We start from the raw sequence: 17133 nt of genomic DNA, 5'->3' as shown, positions 1-17133 counted from the left end.
TGGGTTTAGAGGTTAAGTTAGAATAAAACCTGTTCACGGTCCGTTTCAGAAAGCAGGTTTAGTGAAAACTCTGAGTTTGTTAACCCTGAGATGAGGGAAACTCTGAGTTTTCTGTTTCAGAAAGGGAGGTTAATCAAACCTGTGAGAGAGGGGTAACTCCAGCCCGTTTCAGAAAGAGAGGTAACTTAACCTCAGAGCCAGTTACTATGGTAACTGAGCCTGTGAACCTAACCTGGTCGGGAGCAGGTTTTCTTCAAGAAACCTCGAGTTTCTCTCAGTCTCCTCCCTCTGACACAGCACTCTTTCATTTCCTCATTCATTCATTCAGTCTGTATCAGGCGCATTTGTTATCGGCATGAATAAAAAAAAACAGCGTTGGTTTATTAACTATGTTAGGCAGACTATAATACGTTTTTGTTCCGAACATGGCATTTCCTTTTGTTGACGATCCCGTTGATGAAGAAGCTGTATTACTTCGCAGAGAGTTAAACATACGTCGGTAGATGATATTGAGGCCCCGGCTAGATGCATTTTCATTTCCAGATAACTACCTATTTGAGCGGTATCGTTTTTCTTCCCAGTCTATCAGTTATGTAGCCTACATAACCTTATCCGTCCTCATATCACTAACGTCACCCATCGTGGACATGCTCTACATCCCAGCACATTATTTGTGTCGCATTATGTTTTTTTGCAAACGGCAGTTTTCTTTACAACATTAGTGATGAGGAGCATATTAGTAAAGCTACTGTAGAGCTGTCAGAAGAGTGTGACTCACTCTGAAACGTGTTTTAAACGTTTATATAGAGTTCCCTGGACACAAACCAGTAAGAGACATTAAAAAGAAATAAATGATTGTAAATCATAATTCTGTTAATGATGGTGCTGCAACCTCAGAATGGGATTAGTAGTAGTTTACTTTTTCGCCTGCAGGATTGCACCTAAATGAAATTATAGGTGTAGCCTACTACCATGCCAGTTTTCACCAGTAATATTATAGGTTACCTGTGATTTAAATATGATATTAATACACTATATTAGAGCTTACGCATTTACTCTTGCAGCAATTTTTTCCCACACCAATTCTTGCTATTTTGCAGCAGCCGCTGTGTTGCTTTTTTAACGAAATACATGTTCAAACTCGCTGTATGTGCGCAGTATTTCCACCGACCCGTTTGTTTGTGGTTGTTACCATGGTGAATCGACGTATCATGGCTCCATTCATGCTGCCTTTTTATTGTGGTGCACACGCTTAACTCCGAGTGAACCTACTCTGAGTTGATTGAACCAACTCAAATCAGCTGTTCTGGAACCGAAAACTCAGAGTTTCCCATCTCAGGGTAAATCAACTCAGAGTTCAGGGTTAGACTCAGAGTTTGTTAAACCTCCTTCCTGAAACAGACCCCTGGAACGTTCACCCTGAAAGAGCCAAAATATTTGTTCATTTCAGAGTTTAAAACAGTTGAGGATGCTCACTTTTTGCCTGAGGCTTGTAGCTTTAGCGTCAGCCTATTAGCATCATGGATGTTGCCATCATCTGCATTTTCAAAACCCTGTCACAGGATTCTCGTTTTAAAACGAATCAGCTGGAGATGGAGATTTCAGCCTTTTAGACAAATGTCAGAGGAGTTTTTAGCATTAGCTGACGTTGGCTAGCTATGGCTGATAAAATTTGCTAGCCACAATCGTCATTTCAGCCAACAAAAATGATGGTTGCTGGCCAGAAATTCAAAGACTTTGCTTTTTGTATGTTTGTGCAAAATTTAATTATTTAAGAAATACTACAAATTTCGAGTGGTAATCAAATTGTAAATTATGGCACAGTCAGGGGCTGTAAGAAGGAAGATGCTTGTTTTGTAATTTCTGTCAGGTCTGTGGGAGTCAGTCGGTCCGGGCCTCAAGGCTCTGCTTCGGTGTCACAGCTTCTTACTTAACATGCGACAAGTGCTGGCATGTTCCTCCTCCTCACCTCCTTGTCCTTCTCTCCATCCCTCCCCTCCTTGTGACAGCCCATAGTCAGAGGGGATTCGGTTCGGTTGTGACAGGCCTCCATGGGGGTTTGGCCATCAAATTTGGTCAGATCAGTGTGTGTGCTTTGTGTTGTTTCAGCAGGACTACAGGGGGAAGATTTAGTATTAAAACTCCAGTGTATCTAATGTCGCAACAAAATCCAAAATATGTTTGCTGCCGTGTTTTAAGTGTGGTTGTACCCTATAATTACGCAAAAATGCTCTTTTGACTACCTACCAGGCCCCAGCATCAGCTATTTTGTTATGGAGATTTGATGTCTTTCTTCAGATGTGAACGGTGATCCTCAGTGGTTTTGTGATCTTGAGTGGATGCCACGAGTGATTAGGCTGCTTTACTCAGAACACTAAACATCTTAGCTGTACTCTGAGGAGCAAAGTTGCTCCACAAACCAAAAAAGCAGCCGTTGGTCTGCGCTGCTTGAACTCTTTTCCCAGAATCTGTTTCAAAGCAAAGATGTATTCCCAAATTACTGGGCTGTAAAATGTTCTCCCACCAAGCTGTCATGAATGATCAAAAATAATGTATGCCTCTCAGGCTGTTATTACTGCTGTTTACTGCAAAAAAAGATGAGCACATTAATGTTGATGTACTGTAGTAGCAGGTAGACCTTGATAAGGCAACATTTCTTCATAAAAGCAATCAGGCTCTGAGTTTGTAGCTTTATTGAGTTATTGCAACTTGTTAAATGTTTTAAAAGCAAAGTTTCCAAAGTACATATTAGATGCAAACTGACAATCGAATTAGATTATTTCAGCAGATTAAACTTTTGTGTTACACAGTCACACAGCTGATATAATGATTTCTTTCCTTCTTGTATTTGTTTCAATTTGTTTTTACTGTTAGATGTTGTGTGTTTCTTCAGGCAGTGCCTCCTGAACACCTAATTGATGACTCGACTCCCTCAGCAGACTGATCTCACTAAGTGGCGTATGTATGACACGCCAATTCGTATGCCGTTTTTGCGTGTTATGAAGACGCATAATCGTTTTTTAGCGTGTTTATGAACGCCGTTTGTCCTCCATTGACTTCCATTACATGTGAATTTTCCCCGCAGCACAACAGAGTAGTATGAAAGGACGGAGGTCCACGGATGGGTAAAACACAAGACTTTCACCCAGGAGAGCCGGGATCGCGCCCCGCGTGTGGCGTTTAACAACCGTTTTTTTTTTTTTTTTTTTTTAAACAAAGCCTTCCCCAATGTTCTTTTCCTAAACCCAACCGTTTTTTTTTTTTGTTTTTTTTTTTACACGCGTGTGACGTTGTTCTCACGATAGTACAGCACGTTCTCGCGATAACACGGCACGTGGCGACGCCACGTGGTGTGTATGTTTACATCCGCTGTATACAGCGTAGACATACACGTGGATAGCTCAAAATGCGTACAGATAACACACCATTTGGCTTTAGGAAAGTGGCGTGTATGTTTACGCAAAGTCATGATGCCATGTTGCCCTCAGCATCAGCGCTCGTCACACGTATCACACTCTTTTTGTAATTTATTCACAGTAATGGAAAAAGTAATCAGATCTTAGTATCAAGTAAAGTTAGACTGGTCAAATATTCTAATACAAGTAAAAGTCCTGCCTTGAGTATTAAAGTACAGAAGTATTATCAGCAAAATATACTACTATATATTCTATAAAAAAAATATAAGTACTCATTATACAGATTGGCCCCTTTCAGAATTTCATATTATGTATATTATCTACTGCTGCATTAATTTGTAAAAAGCATTTTAATCTTGGAGATCGAAGTCCAGCCAGTTGTAATCACTGTGTGGTCTAATCTAAACAACGCATCATATTTCATAAGCCGACAATATGTTTTGTGTATTAGATCTTTATCAACAAATTCTTTAGCAACTATTGCTAGCAGAGTGCAGAGGAATAAAAAGTGCAATACAAAGAAAAGTAAACCGTGGAAATTCAGAAAATGGAAATATATATATATATATATATAGATAGATAGATAGATAGATAGATAGATAGATAGATAGATAGATATTTCAAAGTTGCACTTAAATACAATAATTGGGTAAATAAGGTAAGAAAATTAGTCAATTAATCAATTGACACAAAAATGAATTGGCAACAATTTTGAATTTTGATCGTTTTGAAGAATTTTGTGGTTTCAGCTTCTAAAATTTGAATATTTGCTGGTTTTATTAGTCAGACAAAACAAGCAATCTGAAGACATTGCCTTGAACATTTTTACTATTTTCTGACATTTTACAGGCCAAAGGAATTATTTGTGACTTGAGTTGCAGCCCTATTTTGCTTTACTGTTTACAGTATTCAGTAACACAACAAGAAAACAATCTTTCTACTTTCTTATTATTTATCAGAATATTTCTACAATCCAGAATCAATAGATTGTGTTTTTATAAATGAATATTTCCTTGTTGAAGAGTAGTGCATGCATGTTCCAACTCTGATATACTTGAACATACAAGTACTGGTCACTACTACTAAATGCTGTTACTCCATTTCCTCTAAAGAACAAGGACATGTCCTTGGTCAGTCTGTGTTGTTGAACTATTGTCTTGAATGCTTGTGCATTGGCTTTTGTGTAACCAATCAGGTTACAGAAAGAGAGAGAAAACCAATTTGCCTTTCATATGAAATGTAAAACTTTTACAGTATATGAATAGGAATATGAAAGCATGTGTACAGCAGATGGTGGTTGAGTGTTTCAGCAGAAAGCTCTCTCCCTGTGGGTTTTATCGCTTCCATGCATGGCTGACATTTGTTTTTCTTCCTTGAATGAAGTCAGCCCTGCAGAGTTGTAAATTACCCTGTTGATGGATTCATGGGATAGTTTATAAGCCTCAGCTGGCACTTTAAATGCTCCATTTTAATTTTCTTCCATGCTGAATAATAAGAAATGCGAAACACTTAAATGATATTACCTTCTGTCTCATAAATGCGGAACTGTAATAAATATGTAAATAAAGTGATGCACACAGCTATAAGCCAAGTTAGGTGCAATCTACACAGTTTTTTAGTTCACCTAAAGTTTCAATGTGGGCTAGTTTATGATGTCTCTGCAGTTTCATGCTTTTATCACTGTGTGAGGGACTTTTTATTATCATGTTGTATATTATTATTATGCATATTATATAAGAACATACAGGTTTAAAGGCTTTAGTGTGGTGTTTACAAAATCAGATTTTCCAAGTTTAAATTCTAGTCAAAGAGAGAGTACAGTACAATGCATCGAGAGTGGGCTTCCCTGTCTGAACATGGTCCTTATTGGTCGATATCTGATGTGTCAGATATACAGTAGACCATCATCAGTGGCCATTAATGATGAGATATCTAATGTTGCTAGGCTGTAGTATGAAGTGCTTAAAGGGTGTGTTCTTTTTCTTATCTTATCTAAATTCTACCCCTGGGACTATTAGTTTTATCATTTTATGCTGACGACACACCACTCTACAGCACTTTCAAAAGACGTCTGGCTAACCTAAATGTAAGCCCAGCTTCTATTTTTAGAGGAATTGATAAAGCTGATGCCTTTATTGTTGGCCCTACTGCAACAGCATTCAAAAGACATTGCAGCAGCGTATACAGACCGAACAGACTCGAGTCACTGACCTCGCCAGACTGTCCGACGGCCGATTATCGGGTCGGTGTGTCAGGGCCATTAAAGGCCCTCCACACCCTTGATGCACCTACACTTGGTTTTCACTTACATATGTTGTCTGATTAGACCTCTTCTCAGGACTTCAGTGTTTACACTGTGCTTGATTGACATCTCCCTGACTCTCACTGAAAAGCACAGGTGTAATGAATAAATTGAACTGTCACACTGTTAAGAGTTACTAAGACACTTGAATAGAATGAAACCATTGTTAATGTTATTAGTAACACCTCTAACTTCAGCTATCACTTTACCATGTTACGTTTTTGACAACCACAGCACTATGGAGAGATGTTTTTAAGAGTGGGTTCTTGTTTTGTTGGTATCCCGTGCGTGTTGACAGTTGGTGGCGGTTATGTGCCAAGAAATGTACCAGTGCGCCAACAAGGGCAAGGAAGAAGAAGACTGCAAGCAAGCAAACATGGGGTAAACAAAGTGGATTTGTAGGTTTCTACCATCTGCACTGTAAATGTTTTATGAGGACAGAAATGCATTTAATATGTTTATTAGGCCTCAAACAACCAAAATTTTTCGGTGAGTACATTACTGAATTTTGTCCATTCACACTTGAAGCATCTCATTTCTGCTTTCCCAATGTCTAGTGGATGTCCCAGGAGCTCGGGTTAAAACGAAGGGAAACTGTAACGGTGCTGTCTTTGCCGCTAAACCTGGAATACTTTTTAAACTTTTGAGTTAATTAGCTTCTACAGACCGAAGTGTTGGCTTCTTCAATTCTCTTTTGTTGTATTCTTCTGTATGTTTTGAGGTTTTCTGCCAGTGGTTTTATCTGTGAGCCACGGCATAACTTTTTTGCAATAGTACAACGAAAATAAAGCTCTAGTAACTTATATGCACCTGGTTTGCTAAAGAGTGTCTGCCAATTAGAGAGGGTGAGCAGCTCAACCTCTGGCCTCCGCCGTCTCAGTGGTCATACAGTTGGAGAGGCTCATTATGGAGCAGCAGGAGACTCAGGGGAGCACAGACGTGGGCCCACTTAACAAACAGCGCAAGCACTCCCAAGGGAGTCAGACTGGAAAATGATTATAGATAGAAATCCACCGCTGCCTTTGTGTGAGTGGTGAGAAGATGGCTGGATCTCCATCTATTTGTGACTCTTACGGGTAATTTGTTCTCAGAAGGATCCACTTTACACATGTGTCTGGCAGGTTGTTTTATGGATAGGCCAATTACTGTACCTGTAATGCTTACTTCAAAACTCATTTCAATTGCAGCTATGACAAATCCATCCTTCCTGTACAATGCTACATGGATAAGTCTTGATTATTTGTGAGGTTGTGGGCTGATTCACTCCACAGTCGTTCTCTCTCCATTGTAATCTTTCACTCTTTCTTTGTGCTTAGTAATTCCTGGCTCAAGGATGCAGCCCTTTATCAGAGGGTGATATTTTTGTATCAGCAGTTTTAATTAGTCAGTCAAATAGTGACTGTTTTTGTAATTAAATTGTGATGTTGTGTTCAGACAAGTGAGGCTGAGCAGTAACCATCTTATCTTATTAATGTTCGACTTTGTAGCTTTAATCAAACCATCTGTAAGACTGACTTGTTGTACATAGTATTTGAATTTGTCCACATCTCATGCAGGCAAAGGCTGTAGCTTCTTTTTTTCTTTTTCTTTATGTCGGCTGTTGTTTGTTTTAGCTCCAGTGAATGCGACAGGCAGGCAGGTACAGGGAGGTGTCACACTGGGAGGTTAGATCTTTTTGAGAGAAGGTGGCAGAGGATGTCACTCTGTCAGGGCAGGAACTGACCTCCTATTTCCTCCTATATTTATTCTCTTGGCTCTCTGTCTAGAGATGACACATATACTGACACACACTCAGCAGTCCATAAAAAAGAGGACAACTTAAAAACTGGCTTTTATCTTGGCTCAAAAATAATGTTATAACAGTGCCATCTCCTCTATTAAAGCAGCGCTTAATAGGGACAGATCCTCTGGGGTCATGTCCTTCACAATGTTGGCTTGAATAGTCTTTGTATTAGCTTGTTTATTGTTTGATGTGGTTCTTTAATGAAGCAGGTTTCCCAGACTCGTGAACTGTTGACCTGAACTTTAGAAATCCTGAAATCGTGTAACCAGTCCAGCGCAGCTTTGTGGGTGGTTGAATAGCTCCATTGTGTTAAACAGACTTTCTTCTCAAAGGTGTTTATTCTGTGCCATAATCCAGTGTTGGGTCCTATGTTAACATGTGACGTTCTTTCACATGAAACGGCCAAAAGCTGCGGGGATGTAAATGTGTAACCACACACACACACACACACACACTCACACACAGACAATTTAACAATTAAACAGCTTTATGTGGCTTATCGCCACACCTCCCTACATCTTTAGCATTAATTGTATGTAGCAGTCAAAGAAGAGTTAATTTCAGTCTGCCTGTTGTTGTGTTCTCTTGGCTGCTGTTCTGTTTTGGTGGGGATTAGCTGTGTTATGTTATTGGTGTGGGTTGTTTGTCTGAGTCATGTTGATGTGGATTGTTTTTGATGTGGACGTGCTGCATGTGTCTGTGTGTTTACGTGCTGATCTCGTCCAGTGTGTGTATGTGTTTGTGCACAGCGAGCAGGAAGGACAAATCCGTTTTTTTTTTCTGTAGCCACATTGGCAGGTATATTAACAGTAGAATTGTGTGATTCATCACATTTTACGGTCTGCCAGGGTAACATAATGACTGATACAGTGCCCATTTATGCTCACAGTGACCTTATAATATTTACAACTGCCAGGCTTAATTTACTTTCTTTTTCAGGCTTTTGTTTTGTTTTTAGACTGTTTCCAAAAAAATGTATTTGTTTTCCCTGACGGCTGGCTATGTCAGTACTATTATTATTAAATGTTTTTTAAAATATGTTGCCTTTATTTGATAGGATGCAGCAAAGGGCTGTGGGTTGGAATCGAAACCTGGCCCCTGCAGTCAGTACTCCTTCTTAGTATAAGGGGAGCATGCTCTACCAGGTGAGCTGAAGCTGGGGAACAATAGTCCTTACAAGTGTGTGCATCAGCATGCGTTACATATATAACTGGGACATTTTTAGATTTCTTTTTTTTATAATAATCTAGACACTGGGAAAAACTAGTAAGACCAAGACTTTCCCGGCGACGGGTAGGCTACGTTAACATTAAAGGTCTGGTCTGGTTAGCATGGTCTGGAATAGCTAACATTAGTTATTTAGTAAGATGTTAACTTTGGCCGATTATATGAGGTGGTGACTTTTACGTGAAAGGCAGCAATCAAAATGAACAAAAGCCGTTTCATCAGCTTTCATAAGAATCACATTTAATTCAATTCAGACAAGAACATAATGCGGAAAGAAGGGAAAAAAATCAAATGCGATCTGATTTGCTTATTAAAGATTGACCTCACCATTTGATTGCTGTTTAGAAAGATGGATTATGCAGCGGAGTTGGTTTTCAAATTATAATTTTTAATTTGCATGCAAAAGATTGACCACGCCACCTGATTGGTTTTCAAATGATTGAACTTGTGATGTGATTTGCCTAGGGCGTGCGGACTTGCGGCTGTCAGGTAGCTTTGTACCGCAAACTACCTGTGTGCCCCATGTTTTGGCCTGACTTTTATGCAGTAGACATTTTAATAATGTCATCCACTCCGATGAGACAGGGCCGAGTATTCTGGTGGGCAGGAAGGTGAACAGATTTATAAAGATCAAAGTGCAAATATCCTGCAATAGGAACTATTTATTTTAAGTTGTTATCATTCAAAGTATTGAAATGACTCCGACATGTCAAAGGATGAAATAAGCAACCCCCCGTCCTCTGCTCCCTTTGCTGTTTTGCAAGGAGGCTTTGAAAGCATACAGAAGCAGAGCGAGTTTCTGATCAGCTTGGTTGTGCTTTAATTTGCTTTCATGTGTTCAGGGCTGTTGAGGTGATCTGTACAGCTGCCACAGACTCTGTGATTTGTAATTAGTCTTTAATATGGCCCTTAGTAGATGATATTCAATATAATTAAACTTAATTAGCAGACAGAAATATAGCCCTCCTGACCACGGCAATTATACATGGCCCATGCTTATGCATACCGTGTTCAATCTCTCTCTGACACACACACACACACACCCACACACACACACACACACACACACACACACACACACACACACACACACACACACACACACACTGAAGTCTGTCAGAGGTGCAGCAGCTCTTTGTGTTAACATAATACACAGAAAGTTACAGAAAGAATCGTACATCTTATCCGTACATTTTAAATGGTCAAATATATATTTTTATGTATGATATACATGTTTCCCATTTAAATACTTAGTAATACTGTATACAAAAGCATTCCAGGCCTCGAGAGTGATTCAATATTTATGTAATTACTGCAGCATTGTTTGTGGATCCTATTGCAAATTTAATTTCCACTTTATAGCGAGCACAATCCAAAATTTCAAGATACATTTGAACATAAACCAGTTAATATATGTGTGTCTAATCTAATTTATAGTAGATACTGTAGCACTATTTTTGTTTGTTGAGCAAGAGCCCGTACAGCTGTACCAAGCTTGCCGCTCTGCATATTCATGTAGAAGATTGGTCAAGCAACACCGTTGCACTTGAGCGTTGATAGAAGTTTGGCGCGTGAAATCCCTAATAAAGGAAAGTGTGGATCTCTGAGGATATCAGTCTGTGAGTGCTGCCTGTGCATTTGCAGATTCCTGAGCAAAGTGTCCTAAACAGACGGTAGTTTAGTTTATGGCGTCTGATGGAGGAAGATTCTGATTTCCCCCGAGTGTGACAAATCAGCAGCTGCGCAGCGCCGCTGTCCTCTGGAGCTGCTGAGCACACAGGATCGGCTGATGAGATAGTGAAAATAATCCACCTCGGCTACTTGTGGCACAGTCGCTTTCATACTTCATACACCGCTTTAGTGTTTCCAGCTGACTGAGTAGATAGGTTTCTCCTCAATAACCTTGTGTGTGTGTGTGTGTGTGTTGCATTTTAGCTTTTGCTAATCAAGGGTCAAATGGAGGTGAATGGATCAGTGCTCGGCCTTGTCGTCCTCCAGATAAACGTGTTTTACACCTAGATAGGAGTAATCTGCAAAAAGGCAGACACTCAGAGAAATCGCCTGAGCTGTTACTTTGATATTTGTTCAGGTTAGCAGTGATTACTTCTGCTGCGGGCCAAATGTCAAGGGCTCTTTTGACTCAGAGGAAAATAGTTGGTTGCAACACGAGGATGGTGTTATCTCACTCCCTGTCTCCTGATTCTTTCTAGTTTTCGACCTCTCCATTTTGTTATTTTTTATTTCTTCCTCTCTATTTTCCATTCAATGTTCTTATCCTCCTAAATGCCCTGTCTGTTTCTTTCTTCCTACCTCTGCAGAGCCTCATTAGCAGTAGCCATGTTGTGTTGACATTGAGGGCAGTGTTGGATGAGCTGCCCTCTGTCCAGAGGGAGTGAGTGATGCTTGGCCCAACAGCATGGAGACTTTTCTTTTTTTTCTAAATATTCGCCACACTTTTCTCACATGTGTCCGGCTCTGCATTATACCCAGGCCAAGAGACAAAAGACTTATTTACCTCCCAAAAAGCCAACTCACCCATGGGCCTTATCTCCTGCGTGACTTTGAAGCATTTGAACTTCCGCCAGCAGTGTTAATTACGAGAGCTTGTGCTGTTTGAAGGGGTGTTAGGCAGTGAGGCAAGGTTCAAGTGCTCGGACACAGTCGGTTACCCACAGCTTCAGAGAGGGTCTGTCTTTGTGGGAGTTCAAAATGAGAGCAAGTGAAGGATCCTCTGTGGGATTACAGTGTGTCTGAGAGGCGAGGAGGGAGACAGACAGTACACTCTGTACAAGGTGCCGTTTGGCTCATTACCGAAAATAAATCCTCCTCTTCCTTTTGTACAACTGCTGCACCGTGGTGTTAAACCCTCTGTTCTGTCTCTTGTTGCAGTTGTCTTGTTTTTCCTCCGAAGCGTGTTTTCTGCTCTCATCCCCTCCGAGCATTTCAATATGCTGTCTGATACAGAATGGTAATACTGAAGAGGGGAAAATGGATGACTTTACATATAGCTGCATCATGTATTTTTAGATTCATCATCAGCAATCATGATCATGAATCATGAGTTTTACTAAGGCATCTCAATGTAAGCAGCATTTGCATATAATAAAAACATTATAATGGTAATTAAATACTTAATCAAAGTGAGTGCAATAAGCAAAACAAACTGAAAAAAAAAAAATCTGCGTATGACTCTTAAAACCAGGATTTTCGAACGATTACCCAAACAGAAAAAAAATATGCCAAACAGTCATTGCTTACAGCTTCTTAAATTTGAGAATTTGCTGCTTTTGAATAACTTGGCTTCCAAAAGCTGCCACTTTGTGAATGTTAATAGGTTATCCAAAGAAAGAAAAAAACGATTTGACCTTTTCAGCCAAATTAGCTTTACATTAAGTTTGCTGCAGATTTTAAAATATAAAGAGGCATTGTCCTTACCAAGGGCTTACTAACTTCCCTCGGTTTGTGGACCAATTAGCTAGAAAATGCTTAATTCCCTGTGAAGGCTCACGAACAAAGCAACGCATCAGCTGAGGTTGGCAGCAGATTGCAGCAAAGGTTTACATCTGTTTACATCACATCATCGATGACGAAGCAGCGTTGGTAATACGTCACCCATTCTGCACACATGCCGGGACACACAAACGCACACATAATTAAATTAGTGATGATCTTTCCCTACAGTCCTGTGCGTCATCTACCCAATTAGATGGGAGATCTCCCTCTGCTCCGGCATCTTTGACCCCAAACCTTCAGGAGCTCTAATTTATGAGATGGATCTAATCAGATAAACCTCCATACGTGTATAAAACAGAGACTCACTTGGAGCTGATGGTGAGGTTAGCTGGTTAGCAGGGGTTGAGGGTGGGAAAGGGGAGTGTTTTGCCTCATGTTAAAGACCTCCCTGGTTTATTTTGGACGGCCATGCATTATTATTTTACCCTCTGCTGGATTTTGTGTGTGTGTGTGTGTGTGTGTGTGTGTGTGTGTGTGTTCGCATGTGTTGGATCTTACTGTCTTTCTTTGAGGAAATGGGCAGAGCCTGATCAATATTTCCCTCAGGACTGTTCCTGTATTCCATCAGTCAACATAACACAGTGGACGACACACTTTGACACGGTGTTCAATTCCTGTCTCCTCTCTGTGTGTCTCTTTGTATGTTTGACCTGACTCTTTCTGCCTGTTACTCCTGCACTATCTCTCATACTCATCTCATAAAATAGAGTGTGTGTGTGTGTGTGTATATATATATATATAATAAAGAATAAAGTGTATCATATGTTTGTTTCAGTCAATATTGCCATGGCAGCACTGCATGTGTGTGTACAGTATCTGTATGCTGTACCTTCTGTTTTGGCCGGTGGAGGTGATTGCCTCACATAGCTGATACGCTCAGCTGGCTTTGTTCTCTTTTAAAGCCCAGTACTAATGAGCTCCATAAAGCACTCCCAATTAAAGCAAAGCCACTTGATTTTCTTTCACTCGTAAGGATTATGGACTGTACTCAAAACACATCTTAAAACACTTTGATGACTTATTCTTGCTTTTATGTACAGTTACAGATTCAGATCCTACCCACTTTTAATGCTGGTGTTGCTTCGTTTTCATGGTTTCTTTACTAAAACTGTAATTTTATGCATCTTGTGATTCCCGTTTTATTATTCCTCTCTTCTTTTGCTCGTGCTTATTTTTAGCTTCTCGTGTGTTTTACTATTCTTGTTTGATATGCCATCCTGTAAAGCACTTCATAAAAACTAATTTTACATAAGTGCATTAAAGACACATTTCATGAAATACTCACTTTTTCAGTGCTTGAAGTATCGCAGAGTATTTCCACCCACGGCTTCAATTAGGCAGTCTTAGGCAGTGTCCTTTGTTAGGATTGTAGTGGCCTGAGGGTAGAAGCTCCTCCTGAGCCTCTCAGCGCTGGCCTGATGTATCTGGTACCTTCTACCTGACCTCAACAGGGAGAAAAGGCTGTTACCTGGGTGGTTTGGATCTTTAATGAGTCTCTTAGCCTTTTTCTTGCAGCACCTGGTGTAAATGCATGTTAGCGCACCACTTATTGTTTGTTTAGCTGCACAAACCACTCTTTGCAGGGCTTTGCAGTCCTGTTCAGTGCTGTTTCCGTAGCAGGCAGTGATGTTCCACGCCAGGACGCTCTCAATCATGCAGGAGTAGAACAGTCTCTGCCTTGCCTTTCTCACCACTGAGTCAGTATGCAGCACCTAATGCCAGGATCAGACTACAGGATCAGCCCGATTTTGACCCAACAGACACGTCGCAGACAGACAGTCAGAGCCAATTATGAGGGTCGGGACTGACGAAAGGGCATCTATCTCTTGTAGTGTGACATAATCAATGATCAGCGATCTTACGCCTGGGAGGCTTCACGACCACGACGCAGAAAGTCTAGCATGTCAGAATTTTTTCTCTTTTTCTGCCTAGTGTGACATATTCTAAGACATGTTCCTTGACATTGACCAATAGGACGAGAGAGTGCTCTCTGGCGCACATTTGTAAACATGGCGAAAAGAAGTAGAGGCGCTACTGCTGCTGTCCGGTGGAGCAACGAGACAGAGAAAAGATACACACAGTGCCCAGATAGGCTTTTTTTTCATGGCAGGGATTGCCCCGCTTCCCAGCATTGTACGCTAGTGGGCTTGCCACTAGCAGTTATCAGTTTCTCTTCACTGACCACTGACAAGCAAAGAAATCAACCTCCTACAACCCCGGTGGCTGAACCTGATTGGACAAATGCTTCACTTGGGGCTGTCTGCTCCAGGCATAAGTCAGACAGACCGTCGGTGTTATGGACGCCAAGGTAAAGCTGTCCACCCTCTCCATCGAACTACCTTGGCAAAGGTGCGCCATATTTTTATCGCAAGCATATCAGAGCAGACTGGGCTTTTCAGGAGGGGGGGCTTAAAAAATAGGCGCTAAAACAGAGCTTTTCAGACAGAGGGTGAAACCGGTATATTCAGACAGACAGCATGAGAAAAATAATGTCTTTTGAACATTAAAGCATGTAAACATGTTCTAGTAAAAAAAAACCAAATATAAGTATGATCCTGAAAATAAGCATGATGTCTCCTTGTTCCTGAGATGATGCTGCTGACGTTGGTGAGAATGGTAATTATTAGTTTAAATCATTTATATACACTGACTACAAAATAATCTTCATTTTAAGTAGTAATAGCTGGCTGTCTCTCTTCTCCAACTGATGTTTGATATCTTGACAGAATTCAAAAAACCTAAAAAGTCTTGGTATTTCTTGACTCTTCGTGTGTGTGTGTGTGTGGCGCTCCACTTTTCTCGGAGCCCAGCTGAAACAGTCCCTGTGAAAACTAAACATCTCTCCCTACACTTCTCATGACCTTCGACCACAATCGGAGTAAATACAGAGAAGGACATACCAGATCATTGCTACCTCCAGTTTATCCAAATTAAAGATGCCTGAAGTAAAGTGTTGTTGTTAGAAACTTCACTAACCACCGTCTTGCCCTCTAATCAAAGTAAAAATACCTTAAATGTTAAGTTATCTTATCTCAAATATACAGAAATCTAGATGTAAAGACTTATTTATCACATAAACAATCATCCTCGGAGCATTCAGTGACATTTAGTATATTGAACGTCATTGAATGCTCCAAGTACGATTTTTAAACCAGAACGGCATACACCTAACACATGGGCCAGACATGAATGAAGACTTTTTCCATGACTTGTAATCAAAACAACCCAATAATGACAGTATAAAGTCGTCCAAAGAATGTACATCACCACCATTAAACTTTCCTGTGGCCTGAGGTGAGAGGAGCAGGCGCCGGCCTTTATGGCATAATGTGATAGGTTAAGACACCTGTGAGTCAATATCTGTACTACTAATAATAATAATAATAATAATGTATATAAATCATGCATAAGACATGACAGATGTATTGACTGATTGGTGATTTAAACCTTATAAAATCTGTTTAAAGTTATGCTTTAAACCATCATTGCGATAAATGTCTGTTTGTTTGAATATCTGTAATCTTTATGCACACACTCACCCACTTAAATTAAATCAAACTCTAAAGGCTGACTCACTCTCTATTGTTTCATCATTTGGTGGTACCACTCTGCCACCCGTGGTCGTTTTTCAAGTAACGTGTTTCCCAGGGGAACCGTCACTGGTTGAGTGACTGGTTTTCAGAGATTATGAGTCACAGCTGGTGCTGCGGTTTGGTTCACCCTCCTCTGTTGAATGACTGCAGCAGCCATGTGTTCTGATAAAACTGTTGCTTTGGTAGTAAACCAGCAAGCCAAACACTCAATACAGATCCTCCTTTCTCAAATGTTTGCCAATGGTGGATTGTTAGAATTTAGTTTATTGCACATATCTGAGCCCTTGAACCTTTGGCCCAGATTACTTCCTGTGAAGTTAACAAAACACCTTATCGGACCTAGCACTTACTAAAGGGGTCAATCAGATTAATTGCAATTGGGAAGAAAGTATTTAGATCATGTAACTACATACAGCATTTAATTTCTAAAGGAAATGTCAACCAGAGCCCCCAGCAGTTGGTTTCAGTTGAACATCCTGTTGCTAGAAGCAACCACTACTGGTATAGTTCCATAGCAGTTTACCTGACATTGTTACATCCACGTATTGTAAATAATAGGCAGGAGAGCTGAGCGATATGGAGAAAATCAGATATCACGATATTCTTGACCAAATGATATTGCGATTGGCAACACAACACTTTCACTATAACGATTTTACGATATCCAAAATCTATACGATATCTAGACTCATATCACGATATTGATATTGCCCAGCCCTAATTGGCAGGTATCTTTTATCTACTCCCTATATGCACTTGGATCAGTATATGTAGGCACTCTCTTAGCTGTTTAAACATTGTGTTTTTTGTTCTTTTTTCTGACTAATGTGTTGCTAAAACAGCATTGTAAGTAATTGTTAATGTGCTGTGTTTGGCTAACTGGGCTGTGTACTAGATTAATTATATACTGTGTTGTAAACCCTATGGGGACTTAACTAGAAGTGCTATAAAGCAATGTTTTCATGAGTGGATACCCATTTATTTTGTTTTCGTGCACACACATGAGGATGCACATGCGATGCACACCAATGGTTACCTAATACACACTCCTCCTGCTTCCACACTATTCCACTGATCTACAGGTGGCGGCAACGCTCCAAGAAACACATCGAGCAAGGCAGTAACAAGAAAAGAGACTGCTAGCAAGTATATATGGATGTTAACAATGCATGCTTGACAATTATAAAAAAAACATTGGCTTAGCAAATGTTTTATGAGAAAGGAAATTTATTCAATGTTGTTGGACCTCAAGGATACGTGCGGGGTGACCTCTAGCTCAGATCGTGCGCCCCATGTAGG

General features: G+C 40.3%; 1 protein-coding gene across 6 annotated transcripts in view; it reads left to right on the top strand.

Moving 5' to 3' along the window:
• Nucleotides 1–17133, top strand: part of LOC116037858 (myosin VIIA and Rab interacting protein) — a 153414-nt gene that overhangs the window by 44277 nt on the left and 92004 nt on the right. The window lies entirely within an intron of this gene.

The sequence above is a fragment of the Sander lucioperca genome, chromosome 1 (assembly GCF_008315115.2).
Source record: "Sander lucioperca isolate FBNREF2018 chromosome 1, SLUC_FBN_1.2, whole genome shotgun sequence".
In the NCBI taxonomy this organism is placed as follows: domain Eukaryota; kingdom Metazoa; phylum Chordata; class Actinopteri; order Perciformes; family Percidae; genus Sander; species Sander lucioperca.
The sequence above is the reverse complement of the archived record's forward strand: the minus strand, read 5'-3'. Positions and strand labels throughout refer to the sequence as shown.